Source organism: Hyperolius riggenbachi, chromosome 10, assembly GCF_040937935.1.
Source record: "Hyperolius riggenbachi isolate aHypRig1 chromosome 10, aHypRig1.pri, whole genome shotgun sequence".
In the NCBI taxonomy this organism is placed as follows: domain Eukaryota; kingdom Metazoa; phylum Chordata; class Amphibia; order Anura; family Hyperoliidae; genus Hyperolius; species Hyperolius riggenbachi.
In genome coordinates this window covers 255572121-255598741 of record NC_090655.1, presented here as the reverse complement: position 1 = coordinate 255598741, position 26621 = coordinate 255572121, and the positions used below count along the sequence as shown (strand labels likewise).

Here is a 26621-nt window from a genome sequence, read left to right as displayed (position 1 = left end):
TGGGGTTCCCCATCCAGAGCCTCTTTAACCCCATGTAGGCTGGGATAGCCAGAATGTGGAGCCCCAGCTGCGTGGGGCTTTGCACCCTAAACTATACCAGCCCGCATGGTCCATGGTATGGGGGAGATCTGGGGGAAAGGGGTAGCCACGCCTTCCCCTCTCCCCGCGAGACCTTGTCCAATCCATGGACAAGGGGCTCTCCCCACCTCCGGTGCCCCAGGAGGTGCATGGTGGCATCTGGGAGTCCCCTTTAAAAAGGGGACTCAAAGATACCAGCTCCCCTCCCAGGAGACATGAGTATAGGGGTACAAAGTACCCCTTACCCATTTCCACACAGGGTTAAATAAAATAAAAACACAACAACAAAAAGTCCCTTATTTTTTTATCATTTAGTATTTATATAGCGCCAACATCTTCCGCAGCACTGTACAGAGTATATATAGTCTTGTCACTAACTGTCCCTCAGAGGAGCTCACAATCTAGTCCCTACCATAGTCATTTGTCTAATTATGTATTGTGTAGTGTATGTATTGTAGTCTAGGGCCAATTTAGGGGAAGCCAATTAACTTATCAGTATGTTTTTGGTATGTGGGAGGAAACCGAAGTCCCCAGAGGAAACCCACGCAGACACGGGGAGAACATACAAACTCCTTGCAGATGACCTGGCTGGGATTCGAACCGGGGACCCAGTAATGCCAGGTGGGAGTGCTAACCACTATGCCACTGTGTTGCCCACGGTGCCCATACTTACCTGTACTTTTAAGAAATTGTTCCCACGCCAATCTCCTCTAATCTTGCGAGCTTCATTAAGTTGATTGAAGATCTCCGTGCACCTGACGCCACACCGCCGCTCCCCGCGCAGCTCTAGTTATATTAAGTATAGCTGGAGCTAAGGCATCTTTACATTTTGGCGGCAAGGCTCCCCATTGGTCTGTTAACATGTAAAATGAGAACGTAATAAAAAAAAAAAATCGTGTTAAGCGCGACCGACGAACAGCCCAAGTTTGTCAGGAAGTGTTCGGCCATCTCTACTGGTCACCCGTGAAGAGCGCCTTTAGTGGCTGTAGCCAGGGTTGTAACAACAAATCATAATTTAGAACAAAAGTTGATCCGCTACCCCAGTATATGTCTGCAGTGTGCTAGGGTTGATATAGTGCAACTAAAAATGAGGGAGAGAGAAGAAACCCTATATATAGCACCACTCAGAAAACCGATGTTTGGTATCCAAAATATATATATGTATATCTTTATTGTATCAAAATAGATATTGTATTGCACTTCACATAATATTCATACATTTAAAAACAATTAAAAAGTTGGGGCACAACCCAACAAACAATCTCTGCCATGGTGACACTATGCATGACAATGTACAAAAATATAAATATATAATATAAAGCCTCCTGAATATCTGAATCAAATAAATTGTGATATAAATCCTCAAAGGGCTCAATACATGAGCCCTAATCGGATAGCACCCGGGTTCAGTACTGAAAAGATAAGAGACAGCTACCCACTGTCATATGTAAAACACAACCTGAAATTCAAACATGGGTTAATAAAAACTGTGATCAATAGTGTATATACAACATAAGAGTGATATTCCATAAAGGTAGGCAATATGGGAAAAGGCAGGACCAGTGAATGAGCAAGAAACAGCCTGTGAATGAAAAAACAAAGAGACAGTACTTAGCCCAATACAATGAAGATGGAGGCAGGCACAGCGAGGCAGAGAGTGGCAGAAGGTCCCCTCAAACGGACCAACTAGTTTCGCGGGTGTGAATCCGCTTTTTCAAGATGCGGGGGAGACCGTGCTGTTCCGCCGCCATAGCGGCGTTTAAATAAGAGTGGAGGAACATCACGAGGCATAGTCCGCCCACCCGGAAGTGACGTCACCCGGGGCGGAACTGCTGTTGGCCAGGTTCAGGAAGCGCAAACCACGCTGGAACGCGGAAGTACAGGTATGTATGTAGCGACGCTGCAAATATATCTTCTAACAATATAATAGTAATTAAAATTATCAAGCAAGGCGCACAAGGGGAGCCACTGCCACACAGAACATGGCCATATATTGTAAATGTATTAGATATATTAAAGAGAGTTCCGCAGCCAAGGAACCAAAAGAATAGACTAACTACAGTTAAAGAAGCACTCTAGAAGAACCATACAAAATAGAGCCCAACCACAGAGCAAGAGAAATATATATCCCATAGGAGGAAAAATAGCCTGAGCAGAGACCCCCGCAGCCCAAACACCATAGGAAGAAATTAATGCGCGTGTGCATTCATTAAACATTGGAATCACCCCACATTATCCCTACTATACACACATACAATGTCCTGCCTACAGGCAATGTTTTTTCAAGATGGGAAATCTTCAATATTTATTAGGTTGGCATAGATTCATTGATGACATCTTTATGTTATGGGATGGGCCCCGTGAACTATGTGATGAATTTACAAACGCACTTAACAACAATGATATGAATATCATACTAACTAGACATATCTCTTTTACAGAAATGGAGTTTCTGGATATTAAGATCAAAATTGATACAGAGGGCTATTTGCAAACGGATTTATTTCGTAAACAGACATCAGTGAACTCTTTGTTGCATTACAAAAGTGCGCATACTAAATCATTACGTGATAACATTCCAACAGGACAGTTCTTGAGAGTCCGTCGCATTTGTTCTAATGAAACTGATTTTTCTTTACAGGTACAAAACCTTACAAATCGGTTCAAAAAGAGGGGATACCCTAAGAAAGTCATTTCCAAAAGCTTATCAACGGGCCAAATCCAGTGCACGAAGTGAGCTGCTCCACAGTGTGCAAAGAAATACTGATGGGATGGTGAGACTCAGTACAATCTATAACAACCAGTGGAGAGATGTTTATAGAATCTTAAACCATACTTGGCCTATTTTACAGTCAGATACGACCGTGGCAAAATATATTAGCCCACATGCATCCATCTCGGCTAAGAAATGCCCCACTCTCAAAGATAAACTTTGTTCAAGCCACTATATGAATGTGGAGAGAAGATGTACTGGCTCTCTTCGGGGTAGTCACCCTTGTGGTGACTGCAATATATGCAGGTATATGCGACCCTGTACAGATATTGGTACATGTGGGGGCACCAAGAATTTAAAGATTAATAGGTTTATAAATTGCAAAAGTGTGGGGGTGATATATGTGATAACCTGCCCATGTCAAAAGCTTTATGTTGGCCAAACAAAGAATATGTTGAAAACTCGCATACAGCAGCATCTATCTAATATAAGGTTGGCCCCTAAACATTTGGAGGAGGGCAAAAAATTGACCTCTGTAGCATCACACTTTCTACACCAACATCAGGGCTTTTGCAGTGGCCTGAAGGTGTGTGGTGTAGAACAGGTCAAACTCAATATTAGAGGGGGAGACATAGTAAAACATTTACTGAGAAAAGAGGCTAGGTGGATTTGCCAATTGAACAGCATGTCACCTATAGGTCTTAATGAGGAGATAGATTGGTCAGGCTTTCTTGGTTGAGACCAGGTTAGCATCATTGAGCTTGTATATGCAGAGAAATTTTCATCTATATGTCTGTATCTATTATAGGATGAGTTCATGCTGGGATTGGCAGAAACCTCTGTTGGAGCACCTAAGTATGCCTTATAATGTATGCTAACGTTCCCTCCTTGTCTTTTCTTATACGCAGAGATATGGGGCTAGATTGAGTAGGGATGTGATGCAGGGTGTCATGGACCCTCTGTGTATGCACTTTGGTCTGGATTTGGGGGACCCTTCCTATGGCACTTTCAAGACACTCGGTATTGGCCTTTGCGATATTCAAGTGGATTATGGAAGATTTCCCATCTTAAAAAATGTATGCCCTGAAAATTATGGAAGATTTCCCATCATGAATAATATGCTGAACATAAATATGGAAGATTTGCCATCTTGAAAAATCATTGCCTGTAGGCAGGACATTGTATGTGTGTATAGTAGGGATAATGTGGGGTGATTCCTATGTTTAATGAATGCACACGCGCATTAATTTCTTCCTATGGTGTTTGGGCTGCGGGGGTCTCTGCTCAGGCTATTTTTCCTCCTATGGGATATATATTTCTCTTGCTCTGTGGTTGGGCTCTATTTTGTATGGTTCTTCTAGAGTGCTTCGTTAACTGTAGTTATAGTCTATTCTTTTGGTTCCTTGGCTGCGGAACTCTCTTTAATATATCTAATACATTTACAATATATGGCCATGTTCTGTGTGGCAGTGGCTCCCCTTGTGCGCCTTGCTTGATAATTTTAATTACTATTATATTGTTAGAAGATATATTTGCAGCGTCGCTACATACATACCTGTACTTCCGCGTTCCAGCGTGGTTTGCGCTTCCTGAACCTGGCCAACAGCAGTTCCGCCCCGGGTGGCGTCACTTCCGGGTGGGCGGACTATGCCTCGCGATGTTCCTCCACTCTTATTTAAACGCCGCTATGGCGGCGGAACAGCACGGTCTCCCCCGCATCTTGAAAAAGCGGATTCACACCCGCGAAACTAGTTGGTCCGTTTGAGGGGACCTTCTGCCACTCTCTGCCTCGCTGTGCCTGCCTCCATCTTCATTGTATTGGGCTAAGTACTGTCTCTTTGTTTTTTCATTCACAGGCTGTTTCTTGCTCATTCACTGGTCCTGCCTTTTCCCATATTGCCTACCTTTATGCAATATCACTCTTATGTTGTATATACACTATTGATCACAGTTTTTATTAACCCATGTTTGAATTTCAGGTTGTGTTTTACATATGACAGTGGGTAGCTGTCTCTTATCTTTTCAGTACTGAACCCGGGTTCTATCCGATTAGGGCTCATGTATTGAGCCCTTTGAGGATTTATATCACAATTTATTTGATTCAGATATTCAGGAGGCTTTATATTATATATTTATATTTTTGTACATTGTCATGCATAGTGTCACCATGGCAGAGATTGTTTGTTGGGTTGTGCCCCAACTTTTTAATTGTTTTTGTTTTTAAATGTATGAATATTATGTGAAGTGCAATACAATATCTATTTTGATACAATAAAGATATACATATATATATTTTGGATACCAAACATCGGTTTTCTGAGTGGTGCTATATATAGGGTTTCTTCTCTCTCCCTCATTTTTAGTAACAAATTATAATTTATATGGGGTTCCTTAATGTTCACAAACTTTAATTTCCTTCTTCTCTGTGACCCTCCCAGCCTTGGGGCCCGTCTCACACCCCTTCCCTGGCCTCCCCTGGTGACCCTCCCAGCCTTGGGGACCGTCTCACACCCCTTCCCTGGCCTCCCCTGGTGACCATCCCAGCCTTGGGGACCGTCTCACACCCCTTCCTTGGCCTCCCCTGGTGACCCTCCCAGCCTTGGGGACCGTTTCACACCCCTTCCCTGGCCTCCCCTGGTGACCCTCCCAGCCTTGGGGACCATCTCACACCCCTTCCCTGGCCTCCCCTGGTGACCCTCAAAGCCTTGGGGACCATCTCACACCCCTTCCCTGGCCTCCCCTGGTGACCCTCCCAGCCTTGGGGACCATATCACACCCCGATCACACCCCTTCCCTGGCCTCCCCTGGTGACCCTCCCAGCCTTGGGGACCGTCTCACACCCCTTCCCTGGCCTCCCCTGGTGACCCTCACAGCCTTGGGGACCATATCACACCCCTTCCCTGGCCTGCCCTGGTGACCCTCCTAGCCTTGGGGACCGTCTCACACCCCTGGCCTCCCCTGGTGACCCTCCCAGCCTTGGGGACCGTCTCACACCCCTTCCCTGGCCTCCCCTGGTGACCCTCCCAGCCTTGGGGACCGTCTCACAAGGGTCATAAAACAAGTGTGGCCATCAGGATCTTCACACCCATAACAAGTGTAGTCACAAAACACCTGATATGGGGTATTAGAGAAAGGGAGGGTTAGCAGTTGAGGCCCCCTCACACCTCTGGGCCCATCTGCAGTCACAGGGGCTGCCTTACGTTTCTGGCCGTGGACCTGAAGTACTGAGTGTCTTGAACCGGCCCGCGGCACGCCTGCGTATACGGTTCCCGACTGCGGGTTTGACCAGATCAAGCGGGGTGCAGCCTTATTCTAGCTAAAAACAAGGCTGTGACCCCTCAAACACTTCCCACTGCCACCACTAGCCATTGCTAGACACGTCCACTCAGCTGTCGAGTGCTCAACACGCAATCTGCGTTTTCGTATTTGGGTCAGCTTGGCGCTTTAGGCCGAATACGAGAACGCCACGCACACCCACACACAATTGCAATCTTACACTGTAGTGAAGCAAATCCACTAACAGTCGTTCCGAACGATACTGTTAGCCACTCTGCTGTCGAGCTACTCGCACTGGCGTTTTCGTACGTTGGGTCAGCTGCGCGCTTAGGCCAACGTATGACAAGTGCCCCACACCCAATGCAATTACAATCTTATACGGTAGTGTCGCTCAATCATACAATCAGGCATGAACTTAGTTACACTTCAGTCTCTTCTAGGCTATGAGTGTTAGTTTAGTACAGCAGAAGTCAAGCTTATTAAATAACGATTTAATATTCCAGGAAAACGTGGAACAATGCAGAAAGTAATATATACAAAAGATGTACAAAAAACAAAGTAAAAAAGTTACAAAGTAAAAAGTTACAAGATTAAGAGTTTACAAAGATACACACAAGACAAGTTGCAAAAATAAAAATGGGATAAACGTAAAGTGAACTTTTACCATCGCAAATGTCCAACCGTGGAGAGACGCGGATTTACCGATTTCCTCGGGATCATCTCTAGCGATGAGCTACTCTCAGGAGTAGTTACTTTCTAGGCATCTGGCTGTAAGGAAACGCGGAAAAGCCACCGTCTCTCAAGGTGAGGCGGCTGTTTCCGCGTCCAGCATGGCGTCACAACGTGGAAAAACCGCTGCATGCCGCTTAGGCAGAGCGGCGGAATCCGCATTGGGAACGGTGGAATCCGCATTGAGAACGGCGGAATCCGCATTGGAGGCGGCCCCCGCAAGCGGTTCACAAAATACATTGCTAGACAGTACTGGTGTGGCTGGGACTTATAGTCCACCAAGGCTCAGAGTGACACGCGCGCGCGCGCGCACAGAGGCTGAGTTTAAATAACAGCCAGAAGTGAGTCAGCTGACCAGGTGGGTCAGCTGACATTTTCCACAACTCTCATTGGTCCAGCAATTAGGGAGGTCCTGGAAAGGTCCTTGTGTATATATACTGCTGGCTGTTCACTTGCTCTTTGTCTGGCGTTGCGATCACATATGTGGGAGCACCCAGATCCGTAGTCAGATCCGCAAGTGTGCCGGGACCAGCTGGAGCTGTAATCCTACACTTAGCTAGATTCTGTTGATAGCTAAAGTACTAGTTTGATTGTGATTATCTGTATGACTTCTGCCTGCCTTGACTACCCTTCTGAACTCTGATCTTGTACCTCGATATTTCTGATACTCTGTTGCCGATCCCCGGCTCGTTTCTAGACTCTGCCTCAGCCTCCTGATTCTGTACCTCGATATTTCTGATACCCCGTTGCCGAACTCTGCCTGTACTTAGACTCCGCCTTTGTCTCCTGATCTTGTACTTTATCTGTCCATGTGTGTACGACCTGGCTTGTCCGACCTCGAGAACCGACCTTACCGTTAGAGGCGGTTCCTCGCTCTGTTAGCGACCCTTCTTCCTGAGGGTCACTTCCAGACATCCTTCCTACTGTCAGTCTGACTCCTCTCGTCTTGGAGAGCTCAGGTCTGCGGAAGGAATCTGTGCAGTACTCCTTGCTGCACTGAGGCCTAGTCCTCAAAGTGTTACTGTTACACCAAACACTACACTCTACTCAGGTGAACAGAGGTTAGCTAGTATATCGGATTATCGGTGATACTGCAGATCACTTATAATCTGGTATATATCTGTATTCCCAGTGATACTGCAGATCACCGGTAATCAGATACTCTCTGTGCTCACCGATCGTTACACTGGCCCTGCTTTTTATATTGTGAGATACGCCCGGAGGCTGTAACTTCCTTGGGGAGGGGAGGAACTAGTTTTAAAAGTGTATTTCACAGCAGATCAAAGGTGGGGACTTGACTGCTCTTGGCATAATAAGCCATTTCCTGGCCAGAGGCTAACGCAATTTCCCATCTCCCAATAGATGTAATTTACAGGATATAGTTTACACCTCCACCAATAATTTAATTTCCTCACAATGAAATAGTGTTTAACACACATGTCAAACGTTTGGTGAGGAGGCTCTTCCTGGCTAGTCTAGAGTTCTTCACAATGCTTTAACAGCCTTCATCAACAGAAGTGTAAATGTTTCAGTTGTCAATGACTTCAAAGCTTCAACTCCAGATAAGGTGGAACAAAACCCTTCACTTCTGCCATTGTCTGATTAACCCCAGCTCTATTCACTAAAGTCCGCTTTAGATGCAAATGTAGTACAGCCAGATGACAATCGCTTCAAAGCAGAATACACATGTGAGACATAGCAGACAAACAATATGGCAGTTACCTCTAATATCATGACAATATCATAAATAGTCGCCATGTCCTGCGTATTACTGTACATATCGTCTTCACCACATATACCATCCATATCCTCACACCATATCCTCACACTGAGTCTGCTGGGAGAAAAGCACAAGATCAATGTTTTGTGTCTTGTCAAAAGACGGAAGTGTTCTGGATACAAGTGTGGAAAGCCCTTAGTCCAGAACGCCCGAATAACAGCTGGAAAAAGATTACTGGCACACTGATTTTCTTTTAGTCAGTTTATATCCTCATAAAATCATTCATTCTTCCACTGGTTAATTTAATGTAACACAGACCACTTTATAATGATTTTATTGATGTCTTTTCCTTTAACCATTTCCTACCCCATGACGTGAAAATAAGTTACTGCACTCTCCTCTCTACAAAATCCTAGATAACACTGTTTACTTATCTTTGACCAGATAAAAATGCTATAGAGTCCAAAAGGAAGAACAGCAAACTCCTCTCCTCCCCCCAAGATCAATTCAAGATTTAATTCCTGGAGAAGACAGATGTAACACACGAGTAGGGTATACAATGTGTTACTAATAAACGATGAAAACAAATTAACTGTTTAAATAAATAGGAGAGATAGACAAATAAAATGTGTGGGTTTAATGTAAAATAGAACTATTTACATTAAAGCTGTAATGCATGAAAGTGGATAATTGTGTTTTTGAAGTTTTCTCCCCATTTTCCTTTTAAAATGCATAGAAAATAAAGTGAGTGAGAGAGTGTGTGTGTGTGTGTGTGTGTGTGTGTGTGTGTGTGTGTGTGTGTGTGTGTGTGTGTGTGTGTGTGTGTGTGTGTGTGTGTGTGTGTGTGTGTGTGTCATAATTATTGAGAAAGTTATTGCCAAACTAATCAGAGCTGAGCTAAACTGTGAAAACGACCAGGGTAGAGAAGTGGTTAAAGCGGACCCAAACCACACTTTTTTTTAGTTCAAAATTTTTAGTTGCACCACTCTGACACATACAAAGATAAATAAACACTCCTTCAAGCCAATGAGCATTTCAGTGCATGCTTTTCACCCTTCACTTTTCATAACTAGGGTTATACAGGTGGCAGCCATTAGCAATTCCTCCTTTGCTGGATACCATCTACTCCACCAGTTTGCCAGATTCTGTCCTGGCAATTTGAAAGGAAGGGAGGGGATTCTCCAATAAATGTAAAATATTTTATATTTGTCATCATGCAGCTGAACAAAAAGCTGCTATTTATTATTATAATTTAGAAAATAGATTTTATTTCGGAAATCTTGTATTTTTAATTTGGGTCCACTTTAATTCATATACTTATGTCATTTCATCTAGGACCACTAGGTGGCAGTACAGCCAGCGGGAGACTCCCACACTGCATGGTACTTGGGGGGTTAAACAGCTCTGTAAATGTTTCCTCCTTTATGACCACATAGGCCACAACAGAAATCCACATATACAGTATGTCCTTCACAGGTTTGTTTGTCAAGTGGTGCGTGCTGGAAGTAAGCTCACCTGCAAACAGGGATGCATAGCAGATCCCAGCCACTAGGTGCCACCGGGAACGTCTAAAAGTCCTAGAAGGGAAAACAGTTCTGCAGTCAGAATCCTGAGCTGGTGGGTTGCCATGGGCAACCACTTGCTGAGGCATGACACCTCTCATGTCTAGCAAGGTGTATTTTATGTCCAAGACATTGCCCACACTGAGTACAGGAATAGGATTTCTCACTGGTGAGTTCTCTCATGTCCGCCAAAGTCTGAATTCACTCCAAATCACTTCCCACCTTCAGCACATGAATGGGTCTTCTCAACAGTGTGGGTTTTCTTATGTCTGGTAAGCGTTTCTTTGTAAATATAACATTTCCCACACTCAGTACATGAATAGCGCTCACCAGTGTGAGACCTCTTATGTTAGACAAGTTGTGATTTCTCTGCAAAACTTTTCCCACACTCAGAACATGAATAAGGTTTCTCACCAGTGTGAGCTCTCTCATGTTGGACAAGTGTTCCTTTCTGGCCAAAACATTTCCCACACTCAGCACACGAATAGGGCTTCTCACCAGTGTGAGTTCTCTCATGTATGACAAGGTTTCCTTTCTCTCTAAAACATTTCCCACACTCAGCACATGAATAGGGCTTCTCACCAGTGTGAGATCTCTCATGTATGACAAGCTTTCCTTTCTCTCCAAAACATTTCCCACACTCAGCACATGAATAGGGCTTCTCACCAGTGTGAGATCTCTCATGTATGACAAGGTGTCCTTTCTGCCCAAAACATTTCCCACACTCAGCACATGAATAGGGCTTCTCACCAGTGTGAGTTCTCTCATGTATGACAAGCTTTCCTTTCTCTCCAAAACATTTCCCACACTCAGCACATGAATAGGGCTTCTCGCCAGTGTGAGATCTCTCATGTATGACAAGCTTTCCTTTCTCTCCAAAACATTTCCCACACTCAGCACATGAATAGGGCTTCTCACCAGTGTGAGATCTCTCATGTATGACAAGGTGTCCTTTCCGCCCAAAACATTTCCCACACGCAGAACATGAAAAGGGCTTCTCTCCGGTGTGAGATCTCTCATGTAAGACAAGGGTTGATTTATGTCCAAACCATTTCCCACATGTGGAACAGGAATAAGATCCTCCAGCGGGGGCAGAGCTGTGCTGGGTAGGAGGCCCCTCAGGGTTAGACAGGTGAGGGGAGTCTGGGGAAATATTTGGGGTCACCAGGATATCTGCAGGAGACTCTTGTCCAATGTCATCATCGTCTGTTGTAGAGTCTGTGGATACAGAGAGACCAATCTCTGAGAGGTTCCTGATGCTGGGACTCCGCCCTGCAAATAGAGAAACATCATCACTTCCTGTTAGATAATTCTGAGGGGCGGAACAATTATCATTAGGGATGGTCAGTGAGCTGCTGTGAAATCCAAGTTGATTCAGTTTTAAAATGGATCAGATGCAGCAGCTGCATCGCTTTGCATATAATTAGCACCATCTCAGAGTTATTAGCATATCACTGACCCTCACTAGTTATCACCAAACACAGGAGAAAAAGTAAATCCAATAGAAACCGCACCACTACTACCAAGTAGGGAAGTACAAAAATGAGCTTATTTGATACACATGTATGAACATATAAAACAATAAAACATATAAAGCAGCGTATAGGTGTACATAATGTACTGAAAAAAATATAATGCAATAAATATGAGGCACCATTCACAGGTAAACAAGGTACCAAAGCACCGTGTGGGTCAGAAATAATCACTAATACATGGCTAATGCCACAAACTATGAGGTATCAGATAAAGCTATTATGGCCTGGTGAACCAAGGAAGAGCAGCATGCAGAGGTGAAGGGAAAGTGAGGAAAGAGAGAAGTAACAAAGGACTTGTCCAGAAGAGGCCGCTTAGCCAGTGAATTGCGATGGCCCAGAGCGGGGGGGTCACATCAGCCCACCCTTCACCATTGTGTTGTTGCCTGGTAAGTCTCATCTTGTTGCACCGCCGTGCGCCTTACACTCTGGTTCTCAAGCACCGCCTGTCGCTATTTACACTCATCCTCCGTTTCCTCTAACAGCACACTGTGGTGGGACTCTCCTGGCTGCATTGCCTCCTTACTCCTCTATTTCCTCACTTTCCCTTCACCTCTGCATGCTGCTCTTCCTTGGCTCACCAGGCCTTAATAGCTTTATCTGATACCTTATAGTTTGTGGCATTAGCCATGTATTAGTGATTATTTCTGACCCACACGGTGCTTTGGTACCTTTTATACCTGTGAATGGTGGCTCATATTTATTGCTTCATAGGTTTTTTTTTTTTAGTAGACTATCTACATCTATAACCTGCTTTATATGTTTTTAGTGTTTTTATATGTTCATACATGTATATCAAATAAAGCTCATGTTTGTATTTTCCTACTTGGTAGAAGTGGTGCGGTTTCTATTGGATTTGCTTTTCTCCCGTGTTTGGTAGTTCGGTTTAATGATCCATCCTGCACACTCCCTGTTATATATTTGGTGATTGCATGGAGAGATTTAATACTTTATTTGTTTTCATGGATGGTGCTTGCCCACATTTGTGTTCTCATCACTAGTTATCAGCCTGACAGGGAACTGCAGAAGGTTGTGCTCGTTACAGACGGCCAATCCCATGACAATAACTTTGCCTTACATGCAAGTCTAATGTATCTTGAAATATGCAGAGCTTCTGTTTGGGTTCAAGGTGCGTTTGCAGTTTCTGGGGGGGCTCAGCGCACCTCTGAGCAGAGGCCATTCGGACGCGGCCTGGTGATGTGCTGATCCACCTTTTGCGCAATTTTCAATTTTACTTGATTAGCCGCACCCAGGCTATGCATATACATAGGTTAGGATTTAGTTAGTGTTAGGTCCCCTCCCATGGAGGATTGACTTCTTCGCAGTGGGAGGGACGAGTACTTAATAGGTTGCATGCAAGCTGATACAGGAAACCAACATCCTCCAGTGGTAGACAGGTTATGCGTATGCTAGGTGTGTATTATAGTGGGGCTTGCACTCTCTTGCAGGTAGGCACTTGCCTGTTTTTAAGTAGTGCTGTTCATTTCCTTGCTATGCATCTTGGAATTCAGCCAATTAAATGTACTTCCTGATAAATGAGACTGGCTGCATACAATTTGCATATAAGTGCAGAGCTATTTGCATCTCATTGACCTCCCTGCACGTAAAGCATTGGCCACACATGGAAAAGCAGTAAATTGTACAGATTAATGAGACATTGGAAGCAATGTGTAAGTACTTATAGCAAGAGTTCTGTGTTCTGTTTGTAGAGCAATATGGTGTCACTCACACATCCTTATTACCACTAGTAGACCCAAGCCCATTTAAAAAGGCGCTCTAGGTCTCTTATTACCGCCGCCAGTCACTGCGCATGGGCACACGCAACTGCCCGCCCACCCACCTCGCTCCCTGGTCCCTCCAGCTGTCCGTTACTGCACACATGTGCAGTAACAAAATAACAGGGACGCTGCATAACTGCTGGACGCAGCGACACATGCTCATTATTATATAGGATTGTATCCTCCGGTCACTCATATGCCCCTTGTAATGTACCTTTTTCTTTCTCTTGTTCCCAATTGTGCAAATAAAGGAAATAAATACCAAATTACCGTTATCAGCTTACCACAGGCTTGTAAAGCTAGATTAAACCACATATGGTAGATTTTATTGGTTAAAAAAACAAGTGATTATAGCTACATGTGACAATATAGTCACTCTCAGAGTTGGAGAGTCCTGGCCTGATAAGCATTGTATCTCTACTGTGAGATGTAGCGGGATCTCACTCTCCACAGAACAGAACATCCACCCTCTCCAAAGAACAGAACAGGGTACTCCAAATCTATCAGGGTGTCTGTACTGTTATTGTTACTAAGCTGTCACCAAATACAATCATGAATGATCATTTTTTGAGATGGCAAAAATCTAACATGAGCACATAGCATAACCCCTAATATGGCCAGTCTGTGAGCAGTGACAGTTATACCAGCAATACAGATACACATTATTCTATATTTACTGCTGAATACTCACCTGTTCTGTCCTCTGTAACAGTGTCCTCTTCTTTACTTGTCCTCATCATGTCACCCTCCTCCATAGACTGCTGATCTCTCTGTACATATGTCTCTTCTTCCTCTTTACTTGTCCCCATCATGTCACCCTCCACCATAGACTGCTGATCACTCCTCACATATGTCTCTTCTTCTTCCTCTTTAATTGTCCTCATCATGACACCCTCCTCCATAGACTGCTGATCACTCCTCACATACGTCTCTTCTTCTTCCTCTTTACTTGTCCTCATCATGTCACCCTCCTCCATAGACTGCTGATCACTCCTCACATATGTCTCCTCTTCTTCCTCTTTAACCACTGCACTTCCATGTAGAAGTTCTAGATCCTAAGTGCACAAAGTGAGAAATAATATAAAATGAGAACACAGATAACAGCATACACAAAAGGAAAGAATGTGTCACAGTTTGATGTCTCTAATGACCCTCAGTTTCACCTACCTGATAATGGTGTGGGATGGTATGATCTTCTTGTGGACAATCCCTGGAATAAAGAGGACCTGTACATCTCTCTGGTGGGTCTTTGTTACTGGATCCACCTGTAGGAAACACGCACAGTAAATTCATAGTTTCTGTCTTTAGCAGATGATGGGAATATCCAGGTGGACCCTCCATACTGCTCCCTTCTGTGCAAGAAATGATAGTCTCCTCTTACCCGGTGATGTGAGGGGCGGCTGATTCTCCACCATGGTGTCCTTGTAGAGGTCCTTGTGTCCTTCTATATATAGCCACTCCTGCATGGAGAAATAGATGGTGACATCCTCACACCTTATAGGAACCTGACACACACGATACCATTACCACCTAGACAAATCTCTTGTATTACTGGATAATGTCCCATAATTCCCAGCACTGCTCACCTCTCCTGTCAGCAGCTTCATCATCTTCCTGGTAACTTCCAGAATCTTCTCCTTGTGTCCATTACATGGCAGGGAGTGAGGTGGGGGCACTGTGATGGTAACATGATCCCCAAACTTCCCCGGAGAAAAGCTCTGTATAGAGATACCAACAAGAATGTCACATGACACAGAATCCTCATCCTTTCTCCATCAGCTGTGTGTTTTATTAAAATAGATAACACAGAGTGACATCATGTGAACTCCCAGAATCCTCCTCACCTCTTTAGTCCAGTGTGTGTTATAGAATTCGAGATTTGGCTTGGGCATATTATGTTAGTAAAATTGACAATTTAACACAAATTACTTTATGCACTCTGTACGCTTCCCATGGTGCTCACACTTCAGGATCTATCCTCGAAGCAAAAATCATGCTTCACCTTTATCTGGGGGAAGATGTAGCCTAGTTACCAGACAAACACTAGACAGGAGTAAGGGTGATGTAGGTTTGGGTGTTCCTAACCTCTTATATTACTACTAGATGGCACAACTACCGTATATAATCATGAATAAGCAGACATGTGTATAAGCTGAGGTACCCATGTTTCCTTTAAAAACCAGGCAACAGTGATCGACTCGCATATAAGCCCCCTCCATAGTATAGACCCCTCCACAGTATAAATAGAAAGTTTTGAGTTCAGTACCACTTCAACCCTTCATTTGATTCATATGAATGTCTGGCTAGCAGGATAGAGATAAGGACAACACATCTGGACTGGCAGGCTGGCACGGCAGAGACCAGGACAACAAGTGCAGAATAGAATGGCTGGCTGGAAGGATAGGGAGAAGTACAAGAAGGCTGGTATGGCTGGGACAGGGACAACAAGTGCAGACTGGAATGGCAGGCTGGAAGGATAGGGAGAAGTACAACACATGTGGCCTGGACTGGCAGGCTGGCATGACATAGTGTGTAACCAGCACAAGGGGACTGACCTGTGTAAGGGATCGTGCAATGATCCCACACTCATGTGCTGCATTCCCTGCTGTCTCTTATGTCCCTTCACCCCCGTGGCAACATAGTGTGTAACCCAACACTAGGACTGACCTGTGTCCCCTGGGTAAGTTGTAGAGGAGAGAGAGAAATCGTCACTGCCCCACGGTGGGTGCCTCTCTGACCCGCTCGCTGCCTCTTATGCCACCATCTAGTGGCACCTTGAGACACAGAAAGCAGAGCAGAGAGGCAAGGCAATCCCCAGAGCTGAACGTGACGCTGCTGCTCTCTACGATCTGCTACAACGCACTGCTTCTGAGCCACCACAGAAATAGGGGAGCCCTGGAGGAAACGGCACCTCCGCTTTGAACTGTACATCCAGCATTGGACAGTAACTATTTTACTCTCCGCTACAACTTAACCAGTGGACACAGGTCAGCCCTTGTGCTGGGTTACACACTATGTTGCCAGGGGTGAAGGGACATAAAAGACAGCGGGGATGCAGAACATGACTGTAGGATAATTGCACGATCCCTTACACTCCACAATGACTAGTCGGGAGGGCACTCTGGGGATACTGACTCGCATATAACTCAAGGGGAGGCGGGGAAACCAATTGTGCTGGGGAACTTTCTGTGGCTCCACCCAAAAGAGAGAAAACCAATAGACCGTTAGATCGTTATAGGAATTACAGCTATAGTGGCACATAGGGAGTAACTTTGGCGCCATCAGAAGACGGAGCTGAAGTTACTTTTAAAACACTAATTTGGCCTCCAGCAATAGCTGCCAGCCAAATTACATCATTCCCGGCCATCCACCTGGACCTGGAGGGGGAATAGTAATTAACGCCACCAGAACTTGTGCAGAAGCAGGGTGAGCCGTATATCGGCTGTATCATGTGCCCAAGTCTCCCGGCGGCGATATCATTCGTATGCCTTAAAAGTCGCCACAAAATAAACAATTTATTTTCAATTCAAAAATTACCATGCTGCCCCTATGATGGAGCTAATGTGCTGGTAGGGCAGTGATATCCATGTTATGTGAGCATGCCGCCCCTATGATGGAGCTAATGTGCTGGTAGGGCAGTGATATACATGTTATGTGAGCATGCCGCCCTATGATGGAGCTAATGTGCTGGTAGAGCAGTGATATCCATGTTATGTGAGCATGCCGCCCCTATGATGGAGCTAATGTGCTGGTAGGGCAGTGATATACATGTTATGTGAGCATGCTGCCCCTATGATGGAGCTAATGTGCTGGTAGGGCAGTGATATCCATGTTATGTGAGCATGCCGCCCCTATGATGGAGCTAATGTGCTGGTAGGGCAGTGATATACATGTTATGTGAGCATGCTGCCCCTATGATGGAGCTAATGTGCTGGTAGGGCAGTGATATCCATGTTATGTGAGCATGCTGCCTCTATGATGGAGCTAATGTGCTGGTAGGGCAGTGATATACATGCTATGTGAGCATGCTGCCCCTATGATGGAGCTAATGTGCTGGTAGGGCAGTGATATCCATGTTATGTGAGCATGCTGCCCCTATGATGGAGCTAATGTGTCGGTAGGGCAGTGATATCCATGTTATGTGAGCAGGCTGCCCATATGATGGAGCTAATGTGCTGGTAGGGCAGTGATATCCATGTTATGTGAGCATGCTGCTCCTATGATGGAGCTAATGTGCTGGTAGGGCAGTGATATCCATGTTATGTGAGCATGCTGCCCCTATGATGGAGCTAATGTGCTGGTAGGGCAGTGATATCCATGTTATGTGAGCATGCTGCTCCTATGATGGAGCTAATGTGCTGGTAGGGCAGTGATATCCATGTTATGTGAGCATGCTGCCCCTATGATGGAGCTAATGTGCTGGTAGGGCAGTGATATCCATGTTATGTGAGCGTACTGCCCCTATGATGGAGCTAATGTGTCGGTAGGGCAGTGATATCCATGTTATGTGAGCATGCTGCCCCTATGATAGAGCTAATGTGCTGGTAGGGCAGTGATATCCATGTTATGTGAGCATGCTGCCCCTATGATGGAGATAATGTGCTGGTAGAGCAGTGATATCCATGTTATGTGAGCATGCTGCCCCTATGATGGAGCTAATGTGCTGGTAGGGCAGTGATATCCATGTTATGTGAGCATGCTGCCCCTATGATAGAGCTAATGTGCTGGTAGGGCAGTGATATCCATGTTATGTGAGCATGCTGCCCCTATGATGGAGCTAATGTGCTGGTAGGACAGTGATATCCATGTTATGTGAGCATGCTGTCCCTATGATGGAGCTAATGTGCTGGTAGGGCAGTGATATCCATGTTATGTGAGCATGCTGCCCCTATGATGGAGCTAATGTGCTGGTAGGGCAGTGATATCCATGTTATGTGAGCATGCTGCCCCTATGATGGAGCTAATGTGCTGGTAGGACAGTGATATCCATGTTATGTGAGCATGCTGTCCCTATGATGGAGCTAATGTGCTGGTAGGGCAGTGATATCCATGTTATGTGAGCATGCTGCCCCTATGATGGAGCTAATGTGCTGGTAGAGCAGTGATATCCATGTTATGTGAGCATGCTGCCCCTATGATGGAGCTAATGTGCTGGTAGGGCAGTGATATCCATGTTATGTGAGCATGCTGCCCCTATGATGGAGCTAATGTGCTGGTAGGGCAGTGATATCCATGTTATGTGAGCATGCTGTCCCTATGATGGAGCTAATGTGCTGGTAGGGCAGTGATATCCATGTTATGTGAGCATGCTGTCCCTATGATGGAGCTAATGTGCTGGTAGGGCAGTGATATCCATGTTATGTGAGCGTGCTGCCCCTATGATGGAGCTAATGTGCTGGTAGGGCAGTGATATCCATGTTATGTGAGCGTGCTGCCCCTATGATGGAGCTAATGTGCTGGTAGGGCAGTGATATCCATGTTATGTGAGCGTGCTGCCCATATGATGGAGCTAATGTGCTGGTAGGGCAGTGATATCCATGTTATGTGAGCATGCTGCCCCTATGATGGAGCTAATGTGTCGGTAGGGCAGTGATATCCATGTTATGTGAGCATGCTGCCCCTATGATGGAGCTAATGTGCTGGTAGAGCATTGATATCCATGTTATGTGACCATGCTGTCCCTATGATGGAGCTAATGTGCTGGTAGGGCAGTGATATCCATGTTATGTGAGCTTGCTGCCCATATGATGGAGCTAATGTGCTGGTAGAGCAGTGATATCCATGTTATGTGACCATGCTGTCCCTATGATTGAGCTAATGTGCTGGTAGGGCAGTGATATCCATGTTATGTGAGCATGCTGCCCCTATGATGGAGCTAATGTGCTGGTAGGGCAGTGATATCCATGTTATGTGAGCTTGCTGCCCCTATGATGGAGCTAATGTGTCGGTAGGGCAGTGATATCCATGTTATGTGAGCATGCTGCCCCTATGATGGAGCTAATGTGCTGGTAGAGCAGTGATATCCATGTTATGTGACCATGCTGTCCCTATGATGGAGCTAATGTGCTGGTAGGGCAGTGATATCCATGTTATGTGAGCTTGCTGCCCATATGATGGAGCTAATGTGCTGGTAGGGCAGTGATATCCATGTTATGTGAGCATGCTGCCCATATGATGGAGCTAATGTGCTGGTAGGGCAGTGATATCCATGTTATGTGAGCATGCTGCCCCTATGATGGAGCTAATGTGCTGGTAGAGCAGTGATATCCATGTTATGTGAGCATGCTGCCCCTATGATGGAGCTAATGTGCTGGTAGGGAAGTAATATCCATGTTATGTGAGCATGCTGCCCCTATGATGGAGCTAATGTGCTGGTAGGGCAGTGATATCCATGTTATGTAAGCATGCTGCCCCTATGATGGAGCAAATGTGCCGGTAGGGCAGTGATATCCATGTTATGTGAGCATGCTGCCCCTATGATGGGGCTAATGTGCTGGTAGGGCAGTGATATCCATGTTATGTGAGCATGCTGCCCATATGATGGAGCTAATGTGCTGGTAGGGCAGTGATATCCATGTTATGTGAGCATGCTGCCCCTATGATGGAGCTAATGTGCTGGTAGAGCAGTGATATCCATGTTATGTGAGCATGCTGCCCCTATGATGGAGGAAATGTGCCGGTAGGACAGTGATATCCATGTTATGTGAGCATGCTGCCCCTATGATGGAGGAAATGTGCCGGTAGGACAGTGATATCCATGTTATGTGAGCATGCTGCCCCTATGATGGAGCTAATGTGCCGGTAGGGCAGTGATATCCATGTTATGTGAGCATGCTGCCCCTATGATGGAGCTAATGTGCTGGTAGGGCAGTGATATCCATGTTATGTGAGCATGCCGCCCCTATGATGGAGCTAATGTGCTGGTAGGGCAGTGATATATATGTTATGTGAGCATGCTGCCCCTATGATGGAGCTAATGTGCCGGTAGGGCAGTGATATCCATGTTATGTGAGCATGCTGCCCCTATGATGGAGCTAATGTGTCGGTAGGGCAGTGATATCCATGTTATGTGAGCATGCTGCCCCTATGATGGAGCTAATGTGCCGGTAGGGCAGTGATATCCACGTTATGTGAGCGTGCTGCCCCTATGATGGAGCTAATGTGCTGGTAGGGCAGTGATATCCATGTTATGTGAGCATGCTGCCCCTATGATGGAGCTAATGTGCCGGTAGGGCAGTGATATCCACGTTATGTGAGCGTGCTGCCCCTATGATGGAGCTAATGTGCTGGTAGGGCAGTGATATCCATGTTATGTGAGCATGCTGCCCCTATGATGTGCCGGTAGGGCAGTGATATCCATGTTATGTGAGCATGCTGCCCCTATGATGGAGCTAATGTGCTGGTAGAGCAGTGATATCCATGTTATGTGAGCACGCTGCCCCTATGATGGAGCTAATGTGTCGGTGGGGCAGTGATATCCATGTTATGTGAGCATGCTGCCCCTGTGATAGAGCTAATGTGCCGGTAGGGCAGTGATATCCATGTTATGTGAGCATGCTGCCCCTATGATGGAGCTAATGTGCCGGTAGGGCAGTGATATCCATGTTATGGGAGCATGCTGCCCTATGATGGAGCTAATGTGCTGGTAGGGCAGTGATATCCATGTTATGTGAACATGCTGCCCCTATGATGGAGCTAATGTGCTGGTAGAGCAGTGATATCCATGTTATGTGAGCATGCTGCCCCTATGATGGAGCTAATGTGCTGGTAGGGAAGTGATATCCATGTTATGTGAGCATGCTGCCCCTATGATGGAGCTAATGTGCCGGTAGGGCAGTGATATCCATGTTATGTGAGCGTCCTGCCCATATGATGGAGGTAATGTGCCGGTAGGGCAGTGATATCCATGTTATGTGAGCATGCTGTGCCTATGATGGAGCTAATGTGCTGGTAGGGCAGTGATATCCATGTTATGTGAGCATGCTGCCCCTATGATGGAGCTAATGTGCTAGTAGGGCAGTGATATCCATGTTATGTGAGCATGCTGCCCCTATGATGGAGCTAATGTGCTGGTAGAGCAGTGATATCCATGTTATGTGAGCATGCTGCCCCTATGATGGAGCTAATGTGCCGGTAGGGCAGTGATATCCATGTTATGTGAGCGTGCTGCCCCTATGACGGAGGTAATGTGCCAGTAGGGAAGTGATATCCATGTTATGTGAGCATGCTGCCCCTATGATGGAGCTAATGTGCCGGTAGGGCAGTGATATCCATGTTATGTGAGCATGCTGCCCCTATGATGGAGCTAATGTGCTGGTAGGGCAGTGATATCCATGTTATGTGACCATGCTGCCCCTGTGATGGAGCTAATGTGCTGGTAGGGCAGTGATATCCATGTTATGTGAGCATGCTGCCCCTATGTTGGAGCTAATGTGTCGGTAGGGCAGTGATATATATGTTATGTGAGCATGCTGCCCCTATGATGGAGCTAATGTGCCGGTAGGGCAGTGATATCCATGTTATGTGAGCGTGCTGCCCATATGATGGAGCTAATGTGCCGGTAGGGCAGTGATATCCATGTTATGTGAGCATGCTGCCCCTATGATGGAGCTAATGTGCTGGTAGGGCAGTGATATCCATGTTATGTGAGTATGCTGCCCCTATGATGGAGCTAATGTGCCGGTAGGGCAGTGATATATATGTTATGTGAGCATGCTGCCCCTATGTTGGAGCTAATGTGTCGGTAGGGCAGTGATATATATGTTATGTGAGCATGCTGCCCCTATGATGGAGCTAATGTGCTGGTAGGGCAGTGATATCCATGTTATGTGAGCATGCTGCCCCTATGATGGAGCTAATGTGTCGGTGGGGCAGTGATATCCATGTTATGTGAGCATGCTGCCCCTATGATGAAGCTAATGTGCCAGTAGGGCAGTGATATCCATGTTATGTGAGCATGCTGCCCCTATGATGGAACTAATGTGCTGGTAGGGCAGTGATATCCATGTTATGTGAGCGTGCTGCCCCTATGACGGAGGTAATGTGCCAGTAGGGAAGTGATATCCATGTTATGTGAGCATGCTGCCCCTATGATGGAGCTAATGTGCCGGTAGGGCAGTGATATCCATGTTATGTGAGCATGCTGCCCCTATGATGGAGCTAATGTGCTGGTAGAGCAGTGATATCCATGTTATGTGAGCGTGCTGCCCCTATGATGGAGCTTATGTGCTGGTAGGGCAGTGATATCCATGTTATGTGAGCGTGCTGCCCCTATGATGGAGGTAATGTGCTGGTAGAAAAGTGATATCCACGTTATGTGAGCATGCTGCCCCTATGATGGAGCTAATGTGCTGGTAGGGCAGTGAAATCCATGTTATGTGAGCATGCTGCCCCTATGATGGAGCTAATGTGCTGGTAGGGCAGTGATATCCATGTTATGTGAGCATGCTGCCCCTATGTTGGAGCTAATGTGTCAGTAGGGCAGTGATATATATGTTATGTGAGCATGCTGCCCCTATGTTGGAGCTAATGTGTCGGTAGGGCAGTGATATATATGTTATGTGAGCATGCTGCCCCTATGATGGAGCTAATGTGCTGGTAGGGCAGTGATATCCATGTTATGTGAGCATGCTGCCCCTATGATGGAGCTAATGTGCCGGTAGGGCAGTGATATCCATGTTATGTGAGCATGCTGCCCCTATGATAGAGCTAATGTGCCGGTAGAGCAGTGATATCCATGTTATGTGAGCATGCTGCCCCTATGATGGAGCTAATGTGCTGGTAGGGCAGTGATATCCATGTTATGTGAGCGTGCTGCCCCTATGATGGAGGTAATGTGCTGGTAGGGAAGTGATATCCATGTTATGTGAGCATGCTGCCCCTATGATGGAGGAAATGTGCCGGTAGGGAAGTGATATCCATGTTATGGGAGCATGCTGTCCCTATGATGGAGCTAATGTGCCGGTAGGGCAGTGATATCCATGTTATGTGAGCATGCTGCCCCTATGATGGAGCTAATGTGCCGGTAGGGCAGTGATATCCACGTTATGTGAGCATGCTGCCCCTATGATGGAGCTAATGTGCTGGTAGGGCAGTGATATCCATGTTATGTGAGCATGCTGCCCCTATGATGGAGCTAATGTGCTGGTAGGGAAGTGATATCCATGTTATGTGAGCATGCTGCCCCTATGATGGAGCTAATGTGCCGGTAGGGCAGTGATATCCACGTTATGTGAGCGTGCTGCCCCTATGATGGAGCTAATGTGCTGGTAGGGCAGTGATATCCATGTTATGTGAGCATGCTGCCCCTATGATGGAGCTAATGTGCCGGTAGGGCAGTGATATCCACGTTATGTGAGCGTGCTGCCCCTATGATGGAGCTAATGTGCTGGTAGGGCAGTGATATCCATGTTATGTGAGCATGCTGCCCCTATGATGTGCCGGTAGGGCAGTGATATCCATGTTATGTGAGCATGCTGCCCCTATGATGGAGCTAATGTGCTGGTAGAGCAGTGATATCCATGTTATGTGAGCACGCTGCCCCTATGATGGAGCTAATGTGTCGGTGGGGCAGTGATATCCATGTTATGTGAGCATGCTGCCCCTGTGATAGAGCTAATGTGCCGGTAGGGCAGTGATATCCATGTTATGTGAACATGCTGCCCCTATGATGGAGCTAATGTGCCGGTAGGGCAGTGATATCCATGTTATGGGAGCATGCTGCCCTATGATGGAGCTAATGTGCCGGTAGGGCAGTGATATCCATGTTATGGGAGCATGCTGCCCTATGATGGAGCTAATGTGCTGGTAGGGAAGTGATATCCATGTTATGTGAGCGTGCTGCCCATATGATGGAGGTAATGTGCCGGTAGGGCAGTGATATCCATGTTATGTGAGCATGCTGTGCCTATGATGGAGCTAATGTGCTGGTAGGGTAGTGATATCCATGTTATGTGAGCATGCTGCCCCTATGATGGAGCTAATGTGCTAGTAGGGCAGTGATATCCATGTTATGTGAGCATGCTGCCCCTATGATGGAGCTAATGTGCTGGTAGAGCAGTGATATCCATGTTATGTGAGCATGCTGCCCCTATGATGGAGCTAATGTGCCGGTAGGGCAGTGATATCCATGTTATGTGAGCGTGCTGCCCCTATGACGGAGGTAATGTGCCAGTAGGGAAGTGATATCCATGTTATGTGAGCATGCTGCCCCTATGATGGAGCTAATGTGCCGGTAGGGCAGTGATATCCATGTTATGTGAGCATGCTGCCCCTATGATGGAGCTAATGTGCTGGTAGGGCAGTGATATCCATGTTATGTGACCATGCTGCCCCTGTGATGGAGCTAATGTGCTGGTAGGGCAGTGATATCCATGTTATGTGAGCATGCTGCCCCTATGTTGGAGCTAATGTGTCGGTAGGGCAGTGATATATATGTTATGTGAGCATGCTGCCCCTATGTTGGAGCTAATGTGTCGGTAGGGCAGTGATATATATGTTATGTGAGCATGCTGCCCCTATGATGGAGCTAATGTGCCGGTAGGGCAGTGATATCCATGTTATGTGAGCGTGCTGACCATATGATGGAGCTAATGTGCTGGTAGGGCAGTGATATCCATGTTATGTGAGCATGCTGCCCCTATGATGGAGCTAATGTGCCGGTAGGGCAGTGATATCCACGTTATGTGAGCGTGCTGCCCCTATGATGGAGCTAATGTGCTGGTAGGGCAGTGATATCCATGTTATGTGAGCATGCTGCCCCTATGATGGAGCTAATGTGCTGGTAGAGCAGTGATATCCATGTTATGTGAGCACGCTGCCCCTATGATGGAGCTAATGTGTCGGTGGGGCAGTGATATCCATGTTATGTGAGCATGCTGCCCCTGTGATAGAGCTAATGTGCCGGTAGGGCAGTGATATCCATGTTATGTGAGCATGCTGCCCCTATGATGGAGCTAATGTGCCGGTAGGGCAGTGATATCCATGTTATGGGAGCATGCTGCCCTATGATGGAGCTAATGTGCTGGTAGGGCAGTGATATCCATGTTATGTGAACATGCTGCCCCTATGATGGAGCTAATGTGCTGGTAGAGCAGTGATATCCATGTTATGTGAGCATGCTGCCCCTATGATGGAGCTAATGTGCTGGTAGGGAAGTGATATCCATGTTATGTGAGCATGCTGCCCCTATGATGGAGCTAATGTGCCGGTAGGGCAGTGATATCCATGTTATGTGAGCGTGCTGCCCATATGATGGAGGTAATGTGCCGGTAGGGCAGTGATATCCATGTTATGTGAGCATGCTGTGCCTATGATGGAGCTAATGTGCTGGTAGGGTAGTGATATCCATGTTATGTGAGCATGCTGCCCCTATGATGGAGCTAATGTGCTAGTAGGGCAGTGATATCCATGTTATGTGAGCATGCTCCCTTTATGATGGAGCTAATGTGCTGGTAGAGCAGTGATATCCATGTTATGTGAGCATGCTGCCCCTATGATGGAGCTAATGTGCTGGTAGGGCAGTGATATCCATGTTATGTGAGCATGCTGCCCCTATGATGGAGCTAATGTGCTGGTAGGGCAGTGATATCCATGTTATGTGAGCATGCTGCCTCTATGATGGCGCTAATGTGTCGGTGGGGCAGTGATATCCATGTTATGTGAGCATGCTGCCCCTATGATGGAGCTAATGTGCCAGTAGGGAAGTGATATCCATGTTATGTGAGCATGCTGCCCCTATGATGGAGCTAATGTGCCGGTAGGGCAGTGATATCCATGTTATGTGAGCATGCTGCCCCTGTGATGGAGCTAATGTGCTGGTAGGGCAGTGATATCCATGTTATGTGAGCATGCTGCCCCTATGATGGAGCTAATGTGCTGGTAGGGCAGTGATATATATGTTATGTGAGCATGCTGCCCCTATGTTGGAGCTAATGTGTCGGTAGGGCAGTGATATATATGTTATGTGAGCATGCTGCCCCTATGATGGAGCTAATGTGCCGGTAGGGCAGTGATATCCATGTTATGTGAGCGTGCTGCCCATATGATGGAGCTAATGTGTCGGTAGGGCAGTGATATATATGTTATGTGAGCATGCTGCCCCTATGATGGAGCTAATGTGCCAGTAGGGCAGTGATATCCATGTTATGTGAGCATGCTGCCCCTATGATGGAGCTAATGTGCCGGTAGGGCAGTGATATCCGTGTTATGTGAGCATGCTGCCCCTATGATGGA

At 46.3% G+C, this 26621-nt stretch overlaps 1 pseudogene; it reads right to left on the bottom strand.

Annotated features, from left to right (window-relative positions):
* Positions 1 to 9800: 9800 nt before the first annotated feature.
* Positions 9801 to 26621, bottom strand: part of LOC137537110 (oocyte zinc finger protein XlCOF7.1-like) — a 58269-nt pseudogene continuing 41448 nt past the window's right edge.